A 15,130-nucleotide genomic window follows, 5' to 3' on the forward strand; every position below is an offset into this window, starting at 1 on the left:
GCCATGGGACAGTAGAAGCACATCTGGCACTGCCAGGCCTGCATTACAACCGTGAGGACTGTCGAGCCAGCGAGTTACACCAATGGCCTCAGATTGACCAGGGTTTACTCACCCTTGCTGGCACACGAGTTTGGGACTAAAATGGCTGTGTTCTTTTGGTTTTTGGTATGGTGGCTGTTTGTGGCTTTTTATTTTCTTTTGTTATTTCCACTTTTTTAAAAACACCGTTAGGCCGCACGTTGCGGGCGAGCTGCTGTCCCGGGTCTGTCAGACCTGAGGGGGCCGCCGCTATATGCCTCCCCGTCCCCTTCCCCTTCCACCCCCGCGGCGGGCACCCCCCGGAGCCGGGCTGAAGTCCGGTGCCCCCAGATCTCGCCCCCTTCTCCCCGAATTGACCCGGGGACCCCGTCTGAGGGGCTCCTTCGCCCCCCGGGTGTCGGTGCCCCGGGCGGAGCGGGCAGAGCCTCCCGGCCGGCCCCGCCGACGGGGTGCAGGCACGGTGCTGCCCCGGTCCGCCGCTTCTTCCTGGTTCGGGGCCGCCGTACGCGGAGGGGCGGCGGGCGGCGAGCACCTCGGGCACAGGTACCGGGGGCGGCTTTGCGAAGGGGGAACCGAGCCGGCCACCCGCGGGCGCGACCGGGCGGGACGAGGAGGAAGAGAGCGGGCGGGTGCCGCACGCCCCCGGGGCGCGGCGCGGCTCGGCACGGCACGGCTCGGCTCGGCTCGGCTCGGCTCGGAGGTCGCCCCGCTCGCCCCTACGGCTGCCCCCCGCACCTCGGCGGATGCTGCGCACAGCCCCCGGAGCGCCGCAGCCCGGGAGGAGACGCCGGTGCGTTGCCGTTTACGGGTTTGCTTTTATTTAGATTTTTATTTTCCTTCCTGGAGGGGAAGGGAGCGGGGGGGACTCCGCCGCGGTGCTGCGCTGCGGGGAAGGAGGAGGAGGTGGTTCCCCGGGCGGGGGGCAGCGTTTGGGCTCGCTCCTCTTCCTCGCTGCCGGGTGCCCCGCGTCCCTCCTCCTCCTCCTCCTCCTCCTCCTGCCCAGCGGGGCTCGGAGGAGGAGCGGGCGGCGCTGCGGGACACCTGGAGCGGAGCACAGGTGGCTCGGCCACAGGCAGGCGGCGGCAGGTGGCCTCCGGGCTCCTTCCTCCACCTCCTCCTCCTCCTCCTCGCCATTCCGCCGGCGGGACAGGTACGCGCGGCCGGGGGCAGCCCGGTAGCGATCGGCGGGGCACGGCCGCCCCGACACTCGCTGCATACATATCGCGGCCCGGGGAGCCGGGGGACGGGGCCGGCGGCGGCGGTGGCGGCTGGAGGCCCTCAGGTCGGTGCCGTGGGGGGTTCCGCTTTCACATCGTGGCCGTGCGCGGAGTTTTTGGAGCAAAACCCAGCGAACTTCTGCTTTTCACGCCAGCCCCGCTGCGCGGCGAGGCGCCCTAGGGCGGCTGAGGAGCGGGGCAGGCGCTGGCCCCGCCGCCGCCCCCAGGGCGGGTCCGGCCCCGGCCCCCCCGGCCCCGGCCAGGACTGCCTAGGGAGTTTGAGGGGACGGGGACCGGGGACAGGGGACGGGACCGAGACCGGGACTGGGACCGGGGCCGCGGTGTCTGCGCGGTGCCGCTTCCCGCCCGGTTCCTGTCAGCGCCCCCGGGGCTGGGCCTGCGCCCGGCCTCTCCCTCGCCGGCAGATTTCTCTCCCTTATGCTTTATTTTCATTTATTTATGACTTATCTTAAGCTGCCGTGCCTTTGGTGCGTGTCTCCGGGTGTGCTCGGGCCGTGCGATTTTTATTTATTTATTTTCTGCGTGTGTAGGGTTTGGCAGTGTTTAAAATAACTCTGAGTCTGTGGTGTTGCCGGGCTGTGGGGTTAGCAAAGACTGCAGTTTTAGGGTACGTTTTTATTATTGTTTCTATTATTATTTCGTGGGGACTTTTGGAAAATCGCTACACAGTTTATCCTGGAAAGAATGTAACCGCGTATCTTTGTAGTTTTAAATAGGTCGCTCATGACAGTGTTTCCTGTTAGCATCAAATTTATCCTTCAGTATATCAGGTGCTACCTTTGGAAAGTGGCTGATTTTTATAAAAGTACCAGGCAACTGTGAAAGTAAAAGGTATAATAAAATTAGAAAATTTGAAAATAATGCAAGAGACTTTATTGTTGAGGAACCGAAGCTTTCCCCCTTTTCAGTAGGACCACAACTGGGTCTCAGGTGATTAGGGCCAACACCGTGTATGTTGCTCTTTTTAATTTTTATTGTATCCAGTAGTTATTTCTAAAACGCTGAGTTTACTACATATAATTTATGTCTATAGAGTATTACTAGTTCACAGATACATACAAGTTAAACTGTGAATTGTGAGGTGATTGTGCATGAAGGCTTTAAATCCCTGGCTGGAAGGATGATGAAGTGCTCCCTGTCATTCGAGGTAAATAATAACAGAGCAGGAGAATGGTCTTGTTTTACGTTAATGATTTGTTGATTACAGTTGGCAGCTGGCAGTCCTCAGCCAAGCTGAGGAAACAGACTTGGATGGTCTTAGAGCAGTTAATGATGACTGCTATGAGCCTGTCAAAGCTCTCAAGCATCATGGGTTATATATAATTTTCCTGTTCTACATCGGCTCTGCCTGTATGCATTTAAAATTGTTCTGAAGAATGCCCACGAGAACATTAAAGATACCACACCAGGGTGTAGCAGAGCTTCTGCAGGCAGGTGCCTAGAGCAAGAAGGCTGTGCTCGGTTGGGCTTTGACGTGATGCTCCCCTTCAGGGCCCTGACCAGGCACCTGTGGATCAAGGATTCCCTAGGGTTGAAGTCATGTTTGACAGACCGTGTGTTTTTTTTCTTTGATTTCTTATGGTAGCTTTTGAACCCATGTAAGGTGTAATAGAAAGGAGGAAGTGTAGGTAACCAGATGGACACCTTTACAAACGTTACTGATCGCTAATGAGACAGCTGAAAGTCAATTTCTAGCTTTTAAAAGCCAGTGCAAAGAAGTTGCATTAATAAATATTAACATACCAAGTAGGGTTCAAGCATTAGGCTCTGAAGTAATCCATCTTAGATAAAGCTTGTTACTTATAACAAACAAACAAACAAAAAAGTCAGTTATGCTCTTCTAATGCATCCTAATGAAATAGACTCAAATTCATTTTCACCGAGCTGGGAGAAAGCGGTGAATTAAATGTTAAATTTTGTCATCTTCACTGGATTTATGTTAACTAGACAATTAATAACAGAAATTGAGTAATCATACCTTATTTACACCATGCTGTACAATTAAAAATAAAAAAGTATACAACCTCTCAAAGCCCCAGATCTGCAATGATAAATAGGAATAGAGTAGTGAATGTTTATAACCTGACTGATCATCGTCACAGTGATAAGCTCTGGCCCACCACAGTCCATTTGCTTGATGATAGAGATTTCAGTATGTTACTTTAAAATTTTCACGAACACACAAAATTAAACAGCTAAAAATATGAAACAATTTTCAAGACAAAATTGTTTTTGCATTGGGCTTTATTCCTCATAAACTCAACTCCCATGCAATGCTTATATTTCTAGTCACTTGAGGCCTTGCATCCTCTTTACAGACAAGCTTGTTAGAATTATAAAAATCATAGACTCAAGATATCCTGCATGTGCTGAGAAGCACTATGTCTGTTTTCAAGGCGTGGTACCAACCAAGGCTTGATGCTGGGCACCTCATGTATCAGTAGTAGAAGTGGGACAGGCTTCCAGTTCTATCCAGCTCTTAGAGTTTGAGAAGATGCGTGTTAGTGATGTGTTGGATTAGAAGTGAATGCATGTGGAATGGTAAGTGGTAGGATCAGGCAAGAGAGCAAATTGTCCCAGGGGAATGCCAATGATCTCTTTCAGTGTTGCTGGGAGAAACACAGAATTTGGAAAATTGGTGCTTGAGTCTCAGTATCGCTGCATATGCACAAATTTCCTGTTTATTCCTTTTGCGATGTTTTTATTCAGTGCTCTATATAAATTATTCATACGGCTGAAATAGCCACTTCAGTTATTTATTCCATCAAATAGAACATATCATTATAGTTTAGGCTCTAATTACTCTGCTACATGATTGTTATGACTAACGAAACACTTTCATTATAAACTGTTGAGAGAATACAGATTAAACTGAAATCCACATCTCATGCTACTCATAGCATAAATAGCAAAAGTTCTAAGTGTTCAAATGATTCGATTTTGGTCAAGTCAGGTGATTCTCCCTCTCTGCTCTGCTCTCATGAGACCCCACGTAGAGTACTGCATTCAGCTCTGGGGTCCCCAGCACAAGAAGGACATGGAAGTATTAGAACAAGTCCAGAGGAGGGCCTCGAACATGATCACGGGGCAGGAGCACCTAACCTATGAAGACAGGCTGAAGGACTTGGGGCTGTTCAGCCTGGAGAAGAGAAGGCTCCGGGAAGACCTCACTGTGGCCTTCCAGTACCTGAAGGGGGCCTGCAGGAAAGCTGGGGAGAGACTCCTTGTCAGGGGCTGTAGAGACAGGACAGGGAGTAATGGCTTTACACTAAAAGAGGGTAGATTTAGGTTAGATTTAAGGAGGAAATTCCTTAGTCTGAGGGTGGTGAGGCACTGGCACAGGCTGCCCAGAGAAGCTGTGGATGCCCCATCCCTGGAAGTGTTCAAGGCCAGGCTGAATGAGGCCTTGGGCAACCTCATTCTTTAATCTAGATGAAAACTTAATGATTTTTTGACAGTCAGCAAATTGCAGTCAGAACTAATGTGGATGAAATCTAGTATTCTTTGCAATAAATGCTGAAAGCCTAGCCAGTGTTTAATGGGGGAGGAGTCTGGAAAGTTTGCAGTCCGATCTTGCATGAAGTCTGAATGGATTAAGGGTAGCACAGTCTTCTGGATCACTGCTGAGGTGCCCAGTCCTGTGGTGTTTAATTACCTGGGTAATTTTTCTCTCAGGCAAGCTGTCATGTTGGAGCTGTGAAGCATGTTTTTTGTGGTGAGGCTCTCACTTAGTAAAGGACACCAGTGATGAGCAGCAGTAGGTCGGGAATGTTTAGATGCAATTTTGAATACAGCCAGTTGATACTGCTCTATAAAACTAGGAGTGTGTCTGGTTTCTTTACAACACCCTGTTGAAGATGGAAAGTGTAAAAGCCACTAGCTGTCCAGAATTCTTAGGTGCTTCCAAGAAAAAAAATCAGCAGGACACTGTCATTTGTGAAGAAGCCTGGATTTTTATGTGTAAGATAAAAGTACCAACTAATGGAAGAAGAATCAGAGAAAGGAAAAGAAAGAAAAAGAGCTTTAGGGCTCCACTGCTCAAATAACTTATACAATTGGAATTTCAAACAAACAACACTGGAATCCTGTACATTATTTGCTTATTACTTGCATTAATACCCATTTTCAGGGGCACCCAGCCTTCTGCATAAACTGCTTAATTTGAGCCTAATTAGATAGCAAGTGTAAAATAAACAAGTTAGTCTCTGAGAGAGTGATCCAGTTGCTACTGATGCCAAAGGCAGTGGCTGACTTCAGTGGAGATTACATTCTAACTGTGTTCCTGTAGCCTTCAGTCATAGTTCTGGGTCTGATTGTGCTAATCGTTCTGCAGGAAGATCGCTCCCACCCCAATGAGACATCGAGCGAATGCTGCATTTGAGCTGAAGGAGCCCTGTATAGTGATCCAGATCAGGTCATAAATTAAAATGACAAAATTGAAATCTAGTTCTCTAGGGGTTTCGCCCACAGAAGAATTCAGACAAAATTTTCGTAGTTATGCTAAGCACTGTGAGAATTAGCTGTGGTTGAAGAGAGTTGCATAAAACTTTACTGGCAGCTCTTCCCCAATCAGTCAATGACAATGTCTGAGCTTCTGTACTCGGTGACACTAAATAAAGGGTCTGCCACATGCACTATTTTAGATTTCCTTTACTTAGTTATCTCATTCAAATCAGTAGGGATTTTTCTCTCTTTGTTTCTTTGGTTATTTTCATGTATTAGTCGCACACAAAGAAATTGCTCTCTCCTACCATCTAATCACCACTCAAATACCAAACATAATCCGTGCTGAATCCTTGTGTCAGATGGGCTTTTGGATATAGTAGTAAACAATTTTGAGGTCGGTTACACAGCTGATACATAGCAATTGCATTAACTTTTCTGAAGAACAAATTGTACTCTTGTTTTCCTGATTTCTTCCAGCTGTTTTTAGTTTGGCTTTTTTTTTTCTTGAAGTCTAGAGGATACCAGTACCCCCCATCTGCATTTGCTACACCTCATCTTCTTTGTCGAGAGGTTTGCAGGGACTGACCCTTCAGTGAAAGGTTGATCATGCTAGGTTTAACTTTTCTGTAGAAATTGATATACAACCTGCGACTGTATTCTTTAAGAAATTCATAATATATTGAGAACAATTTTTTCTGGCTAAAGAATTTCTGGTACTTAAACAGTTCCCAAGAGTAATGTTTGGATTTAAACATTCTGTGTTTCTCTCATTCAGAAGAAAAGGGGGAAAAAAAAAAAAGCTTAAAATGCTCATTTAAAAATACTCAGAGAGGTTCTTGGTTAATATAAAGTGGGATCATTCCTTTGAGGCTTCTGACAGTAACTGAAATCCCAGCTCTGCTGCTTGGAATAGCTGTAAATCTTGGACATATCCCAGGAAAGCCCACACAAAGGGCAAGTGAGAGAAAAAATGAGAAATAACATGGAAATTTCCAGCCAGTTTTTTTTTCTTCCATTCTGAAATGATTTTGAAATAACTCGGTAGTGAAGTTAGTTTTCTAAATCCTTACTTCGCCATTGATTTTTTTTTTTTTTCCTGAAGCTTCAAAAAAATCTTTGAAAGGGGTGAAACAAGCAAAGTAATAAATCAGAAACGATTGATCAATTCAGAGACTCTACTTCTCCCTCTCCTCTCTGAAACACATGATGACTGAAGTACAGAAGTGATATTTTCCATTTTATTTCAACCATTTCCGATGAGCGTATCAGCTGTACTAGGTTTGGTTTGCGCATTGGAAAAAAAGACAGTTTTAATTTATTTATTTCTTAAATTTTGTTCCAATACTCATAAAATGTCTTAGTTTATCATTTTAATTCTTAAAGTATCATTTTAAAAATATTTTGGGGAAGCTTTAACATCTGGGAAATTTTAACTTCAAGTCTTTCCATTACAGATTGGTGAAACTAAGAACTGAGGGAACTTAACATCTAACTATTATGATTTGAAAGTGAAAATGAAAACAAAATCAAAGCAAATATATACCAACAGATATTCCTAAAATTAATTCAGAGATGTAGTATATTTTTATATTGGTACCTGGTGTATTATCTTCGGCTTCTGCTTAAGAATTTTGGTTCATGTGAGCTTTGGATCATGTGTGAAAATGCGTTTGTTCTTAGCCTGCTTATTTGAAGTCAAAATTCAGGTGAAACAATGCAGTTGGATGAGTTATAGCCATCTTTGGAATTCAGCAACTTGAAGAAAGAGGCTTGGCAGTGTGAGAGATCATTACTAATAGTCACCCATAAAGCTGTTCTTTTATTTTCTTTTCTGCTTACACATTGTTTGCAACCTTTTTACTTGGTCTTAATGTTTGCTTTTAATCCTTGACTTTCTGAAGGAGATTTTTCAAGAATAAAGGTGGGGCAATGTTGTTATCAAGGACAATAATATGTTCTCAGCACTTGACTATATTTTTCTGTTGGTTTTCCTGATTGTGGTCTTGTAAATACAGGCAAGACCATGAAAAGTAATCGTTATTTGCAATGGAGTAAGTTTGATAAAGGACTTGTATAGTGCAGGAGAGTAGTCTGTCATCTTAATGAGAATATTTGTACATGTTCCAAAGATTCAGAAACCCCTGAGATACAGCTATTACATAGCTGTCAGTGTCCTGATGATTTTTTTTTTTCAGTTACAAATTGGACCATGAAAGCAAGGGCTTTTCCTGGTAGAAAGCATCACTTTGCATATCCAAAGGTCTTTCAGAGGCCACTGTGTAGCCACTGCTTCTGTTGTGTCCAGGGATCTGCCATCAGCCCCTTTCTGGGTATGGAATTGCCAAGGTGTGCTGTGGTGGTAAGAAGCCAGCTCCGAGGTAGGTTTATCTGGGGACATGTGGTGCTTCGCTGTAAAAGTGTCAGAGAAAAATTATAGTTTTCAATGTAATGATAACTTCAGAGCCCAAAGGACAGTTATCCTGTGCCTTCTGCTTAGTATTTACATGCACTGTTTTCTTTGCTAGATAAGACTTCCTATACTGAAGTAAGGTAAAGCAGCATCTTTTCCAAGGATGTTTTAAGGTAATATAAGTTCAAAGTGCTATCTCCACAGCATTTGTGGGAAGACTGGCATCTGTAAAAGCAGTTCACTCTTATCTGGCCAGATCCAGATTAAGTATTATCTTGGCCAACGCTGGCATTCCAGACACACCACTGAAGCATAAATTAATGCTGATTGAATATGTTCAGCAGTAGAGGTGATCTTTGCTATATCCTCAAATTTTCTTCCTCGCCAACCCCTCAGTATGACTTTCATCTTGTCTGCTACAACTGACCAAATCTCTCTCATTCCTCAGACTTCACATGGCTTGGGTTAATGTCATGGTGGAGGCACAGTCTAGATTTTATTTTTTATGCTGCAATTCTGTAGATCCCGGTCACAGCCACTATTGTCCTTAAATCTGAGTGTAAGCCTGAGTGTCACAGGCAAGCTCACTGCCAGTTCCTTCTGACTAATATATTCAGAATTTCTGCTGCCTTCCCATGGTACCCACTCCCAGGAAGTGTTCCCGGAGTTTGTGACAAATTCTTTGAGTAACCTAGACTCTCAGCTCATCTGAGAAGAGACACATCAGCTTCTGGGATCAAAGTCCCCATCATCTCACGGTTAATAGCAAAACATTGCTTTGTGATGCTGTGTAATGTATTGTAATGCTTTTTACTTATCCTTCTCCATCATTGTTATTTCCCAGATATCAACATCCTTCTTTCCTTAGGAGCTTAAAAAAATCAGTTAGTCCTTAATTTAACCCTTTTGTCAAATTTTGTTTATTCTCAGGGTGAAAAGTCGTTCTGGAATATCAGCTGAAAAGCTAGTATGTGCAGAGCTTGCAGTGATTAAAGTGAAATTATATAGTTGTCCTTTTGAGTGTTACAAAGGTACAGATGGAATTATGGATTTGTGTGCACGTGTTGTTTTTTGCATGTGAAGGACAGTTTCACAACTCTGTACAGAAAGGAGCAGTTACAGTGAAAGCTACAGCAGCACAGACTGAAGTCAGAACAAGGAAAACAACTGGATGAGGTTTTCGGTAGATCTGTGGTACAGGATAGAATACCGATGAAATGATACAGAGCAGGAACTTTGGAGATTGACTTGTCCCTCAAAGCTTTATCCATTAAAAAATGATAGCATTATAATCTGAAGCTTTCTGACCCTTAGTCATTGTTTTGCATTCATAGTGTTTTGACAGCTCTCACCATTCTAGAGAACTAAAATAGGAGCAGAAAACAGAATCTGAAATACTAAAATCTGCCACCAGGTTATACAGTGGTCCCATTTGAGTTTGGATCTTTAGCGGAGCGGTCACTGAAAAACACTGTGCTATTTGATTCCAGGCATTTTCATCTCTAAGTTGCTGAAATGAAAATGGGGTGGGGTGTGGAACAGGATGGGACAAAACCCACTCAAAGAAAGAAAACCTGTGCCTGAAAGGCAGACCAAAAGATGATGATGAACTATTGTGGAAATAGTCTCTTGATTATTATAGTTGCATGGAGTGCTCCATATATCAGAAAAAATGGTGATATCGAAGATGTGCAGAGCATCTTCATATTTCCAAAGTCACTCTTGGTGTTAACTGCCCTTTTATTTTTCTCAAAGCAGAAAGGAAACAGAAGTGATGTTTTATTCATGCTTGTTTTTTTGGCTTAGAATACATGCTCAAGTAATTGGGACAGACTTGGAGGAAAACAGTTATAATTCTCATTTACTTTGGCTCTCGTTGGGCCTTTTACTCTTGGACTTTTTCCCCAGATGGTGGAAGTTAATTGTGTCAAGGGGTTTTTTAGTAGACAAAGTGTGTAGTCTGTAAAAATATAAACTCCCCGGCTTGGCTTTTGTAATCTTTTATACATACTATTACTTTGTCCTGGCTTGTTGCAGAAGCTTATGCTTAGCTCTCTTCCAGCATAGCTTTCATCAGCACAGTCTGAATTAGCACAGTTTGCCTGGAGGGCAAGCAATCATTTGGCTTGGGTTATGTTTTGCAGAAAAACATTCTTGTCCAATGGAAAAGAGCCCCTAATGGGGTCACATGGGAAAGTTGTTGTTGTTGTTAAGGGAATTTTAGGAGGTGCTCTTTGACTGAACACAGGGTATTGAGAAGTTCATCTTAAATTTTGGCTGACTTGTATAGCGGGTTGCAAGATGTTCTTTTCTTCTCCTCCTTTGGTAAAAAGTGGAAAATGCAACGTGAAGAAAATTGTTTCTAAATAAAGGCTGGAACTTGTAGCTACAAGTCATAATTCGGTGTGCCCCTGGAAAGCGTGCAAAAGCCTGAAGAATACTTTTCATTACTTCTAATTGGCCTTTTATTGTAAACTGTTTATAAACTTCATCCCTTTGTGAGTAATATTTTTCCAACTGCTAAGCTTTAGCGGGAAGACTGAAACATGCCTACCACGAATGGCGTGTAGCAATGACAGCAGTGTGCTCCTTCCTTTCTGCAGCTATCTAGTAACGTGTTGAGTATCGCCGTATCAGAGTTCTTATCTGCAGTTTACACTCTACCATAAGGGACAGTTGTATCTGCCATGAGGTGTGTATTTTACCTGTAGTATTTTCTTTATTATTAGCTTTTGGTTTGGGCTTTTTTATTTTATTTTATTTTTTTCTCCCCTATAACTGTAGTGCTGCTCAGTGAATTTTGGGTTAATTGTGGCTAAGGTTGTTCAGTTTTCCTGGCCCAGGGAGCCAAGTAGCATTATAGATGCTTTTGAAGGATGTGTTCCGATGACGTAAATACATGCTTATGCAGTTTTTGTGATCTGTATAATGGCATAAAACTCAGAACAATGAAGGATTTCAATTTACTGCTTGCACATAGCTCATTTGTACAGCAAACTCTTGTCGTCTTGGCTGCATTGTGCCTAAATGTGCATGCTCTGCGTAATGTGTTCACGTAAGTCCAGCACAGATTCATAGGATCGTTCCGGTTAGAAGAGACCTGAAGAAGTATCGGACCATCCTCCTGCCTGAAGCAGGGTCAGGTATTGGGTCAGACCAGGTTCCTTAGGGCTTTGTTGGGCTGGGGCTCTGAGAGCACAGAACAACGTGGTTGTCCGGCCGTAGCCAACTGAGTCACGGGATGGGGCACCTGTGTCTTGGGAATGTGATGACGGGTGTACCGGGACTTCGTGTGGCCTGGGGAAACGTGCTTGTTGGGAACAGGATGTTGCTGCTACAGTGATTCCTACTCCTCGTGTGTGAGTAATTTGCAAGAAAGGGACTTGGCAGCAGAAGTGACAGTAAGTTTAACAGTTATATTGGTTTGGAGTGCTTGCAGTCAGTGGGCTTTGGCTTGGATTCTCTTCTGCGTTGGTTTAGTTCCATAAATCTTGCTATTAGGTTGGTAATAGGAAGAAATGCACATGTATGTGTCAGGGAGAGGATTTGTGGAAGTCTTTCTTTGCTAGACGTTTAAAACTTCACCAGTCATATGGTACTTTTTTCTTTTACTCGCCATTTGATATTCCCTTATTACTCATAACTTGCCAGGTGATCTTTGGAAAACACCAGCCAACCTCACATGTTGCAAGACCCACAGTAAAACTGAGACTCGCTTGATTCAACTCTAGTAAGAAGCAGACAGTTTTAGCCTGACTGTATGGTGCTGAGCAGAGTTCATGACAGTTTATTGGGGAATTTAGTATTTGGCAGAGCTTCATGTTGGCACCGCATGCCCTTCTGATTCAGACCTTTCAGGCTCAGGCCTTTACCTGTTCTTGGTGAGCAGTGATTACTCCACGTAGTCCATCGTGTACCAAAATGATTTCCTCATATGATGATAGCAGTCCTTAGCTTTATGCTTTATGCTGTATGGGTTTATGTTTCAGATATTCATTTGTAGCCACTGAGTTACTATTTAATATCTGAATCACCTCTTGGGGGTAAGGTTATGTTTAATGAAACTTTTCTTCAGGACCTGTAGCTGAACTGAATGGAAGAAGAGCTATGTTTTGCAGTTAGAAATGTTCTAGTAACAATCCTGTCAGCAGTGAATTCATCTGAAACACAGCTTTCGTAATATGTTTTGAACGTCATGTGAAATTAGCTCTTTAATCCTTTCAATAGTGCTTATTTTCGGTAAGACTTTAATACTTTAGGAAAAAATCATAGTAGAACGCAAATAATCTTCAGTATTTTAACTGAGGTATATTACACGTATCCCAAAATCTTAGTGTAATCATTTATTTTATTATATATTGAAGACTTCTAAACTGGAAAATGAATATAGGGAAAAATCTTGCTAAAAAGTAAATAGTACCTCCAGAGTACATCTTAGATACATGAGTTCTTACTTTTATCTCTAATGTCTACCAATGGATCTTCTGTTTTAGGAATTTGTCTTTCAGGCTGTAATTATTTGTGAAGTGTAAAATCACATTTTCTTGTCAAGTTTTGTAAATTAAGCTCTATGGATAAAAGATTAACATGCTGATAAAGCATTGATATGATGGTACATTTGAAGACGGCCAGCTGATTAAAGGCATTTCACAATCGGCCAATTTTGTACTTTAACCTGAGAGAACTAACCAGAGCTTTGGAAAGAGAGCAATTAAATAATTTCATAATCACCCAGGCATTACAGCAATAGCACTGGCACACGTAAGCCTGAAAGCTGGTTTTGCGGTGTATTCCTGGTGCGTAGTAATGCAGTTGTCTTTGCTGGGTTTGCTTGCAAAAGAAAAGACCACCCAAATGAGTGCAGCCAGATGACTTTTCAAAAAGTCCGTATTCACATCTCTCTCTGAAAGTACTGCATGTGTGCAAGAAGACTTTGAGGCTGTGTTTGTTTTCACGCTGGTTTTAAATAGATAGAAAGATTATTGCGTAATATGTCTTTTTGTGGTATTGAATCATTTTTTTATTGATTGAGAGGGGCATTAACTTTGGGCATGTTGACTCAATTCCAGCTTCTAATTGCATTCCGTGTGTGCAAAACCTTCTCCTGCAGTGTCAGTGGAATAAGGTGCCTGTCAATTACAGTTCAAGTATTCTCAGTGTTTAAAGGTTGCTGCAATTCAGAAGTGTTTGAAATTATTCTTAGTTGTACATGGTTGGGACCCCCGTATTTCAAAATTATTGAAAAGATTTTTATCTTTATGGTAACTGACATTGCAACTCTTAAGAGGCTTACTGTATTTTTACAGTAATAGCTTATTATAATATATATATAGCTTATCTAATGGTTTGACTTTACACAGAATACCAAATTATACAGCCTGGTGTCACTTGAGTTCCTGAAAAGTCAGCTATCATTAGATAAAACTAAAAAATACATGAGCTTACTTCAGCCTGTGTCATAAAGAAGGCTCTTGCAATACCGTGCCTATAATATAAGGTTGGATGCAGGTCAGAGAAGCTGTCCTGATTGTGCAAAACGGTGCCTCCTGGCTTGGCTGTGGGCATGCAAAGGGTAGGCAAAGGAACAAGCAAGCAGCACGGTGGGAGTGCTGTGACTTTAAATGAGCAAAATAGTGAGTGAGCAACATTTTTAAGTTCCCTTGTTTCTGCCGTGTTGGGAGTGTGTGGTACTGATGTGGTACCCATCCCTGTCCCGCTGATTCCCTTATTACCTGCTGTTATTAGCTCTTCCTATGTGGAGAGAGCCCGCATGGTATGATCTGCAGCACTTCTCCGTCCGAGCAGAGAGCTAATGCATAATGTCATTTGGAGTGCTTCAGGACAGGCCGTTCACGTGACATAGCTGGCAAAAGTGGGATGTATCTGTGCATTACTAAATGAATATAGAGGTGAGTTTAAGTGACCTCTGAGGTTTCCAAACTGATGAAATGTTTGCATGCAGCTGTGTTTAAAAACAAACAAACAAAAATCAGTTCTGGTGCTAATGGCTTTCCACTTTGCTTAACTTTAAAAACAGACGAAGCCTGCTGTGCTTTTAGCTTACATTTTTAAACATCCTTACCAGATAGTACGAAGCTTGTGGTTTGGGGGTGGGGCAATGTTTTGGTCGGTTTGGTGGTTTGGTTTTCTTTTTTTTTTCTTTTTGAGTGAATATTTTGTGCTGCAAGGTAAGAGATGGGGAAAACATTTTTTTCTTTCTTAGCATAGTTTTATTTATTTATGTTTATACGTATATGTTTGGACACTGAGCATCTGCAAAATGAACATCGAATACCACAGTGAGAATGGATTTACTAATAGATATTTATAAATGGTAACGCATTAAACTTATTGGATGTACTAAAAGAAGATAGTGATTAAAACTGTAACGTTAACATAGTAAGGACAAGTTTGGTCAACCAGAATCATGGTAAGATTTTAAAATTCCATTTATTAAAGATTAGGGACTACAGCTGGGCAGGGCTGGCATTAGAAGGGACTGGTACATGGGTCATCCTCAGTGTGTTTGGGAGTGAAAGGCTGCATCTGCAACAGTCAAGTTGATCACAAACACTAACTTAAAATAGCCAGATTTCCAGTTAAAACAACAATGAAAAAAAGTAGTTATTGTTTTATAGTGTACATACTGACAGTTAAAAACTGTCAGTATTGTATCACTGCTTGCAAACTGTCCACTTACAATTCCAGTAAGAGCTCTTTTAAGCAAGATGCTACTTTAAATAAAAGACTGATTGTTTTCACTCATTGATAATTCATGTGTTAAATGACAGATTTTTTATTCAGGTGTCATAAAAAGAAAACAACTTGCATTATCAACTTCCCTTTTAGCATTACAAGCTGCTGTTTCTTGTGAGTGCTGTGGGTGAGCTAAGGTTTGATGGGAACTGGTTAGATACGGAGTTACTGTCTGAGCTGGGAAAGTAAGAAATTCAGCCAAAGCAGGTGTGCTGGCTGAAATGGGCACCCTCAGGTGAAG

The 15,130-nt window shown here is 42.7% G+C and overlaps 1 protein-coding gene across 9 annotated transcripts in view; it reads left to right on the forward strand.

Annotated features, from left to right (window-relative positions):
• Positions 1–400: 400 nt before the first annotated feature.
• MBP (myelin basic protein) overlaps positions 401–15,130 on the forward strand; it is a 115,599-nt gene continuing 100,869 nt past the window's right edge. Inside the window, exon 1 of one of the 9 annotated variants that reach the window (XM_035550651.2) lies at positions 401–829. The gene's annotated coding sequence lies outside the window, so the exon portion shown is untranslated. The other 8 variants (XM_035550647.2, XM_035550663.2, XM_035550649.2 and 5 more) reach the window with 8 other exon arrangements.

Source organism: Cygnus atratus, chromosome 2 (genome assembly GCF_013377495.2).
Source record: "Cygnus atratus isolate AKBS03 ecotype Queensland, Australia chromosome 2, CAtr_DNAZoo_HiC_assembly, whole genome shotgun sequence".
NCBI classification, from domain to species: domain Eukaryota; kingdom Metazoa; phylum Chordata; class Aves; order Anseriformes; family Anatidae; genus Cygnus; species Cygnus atratus.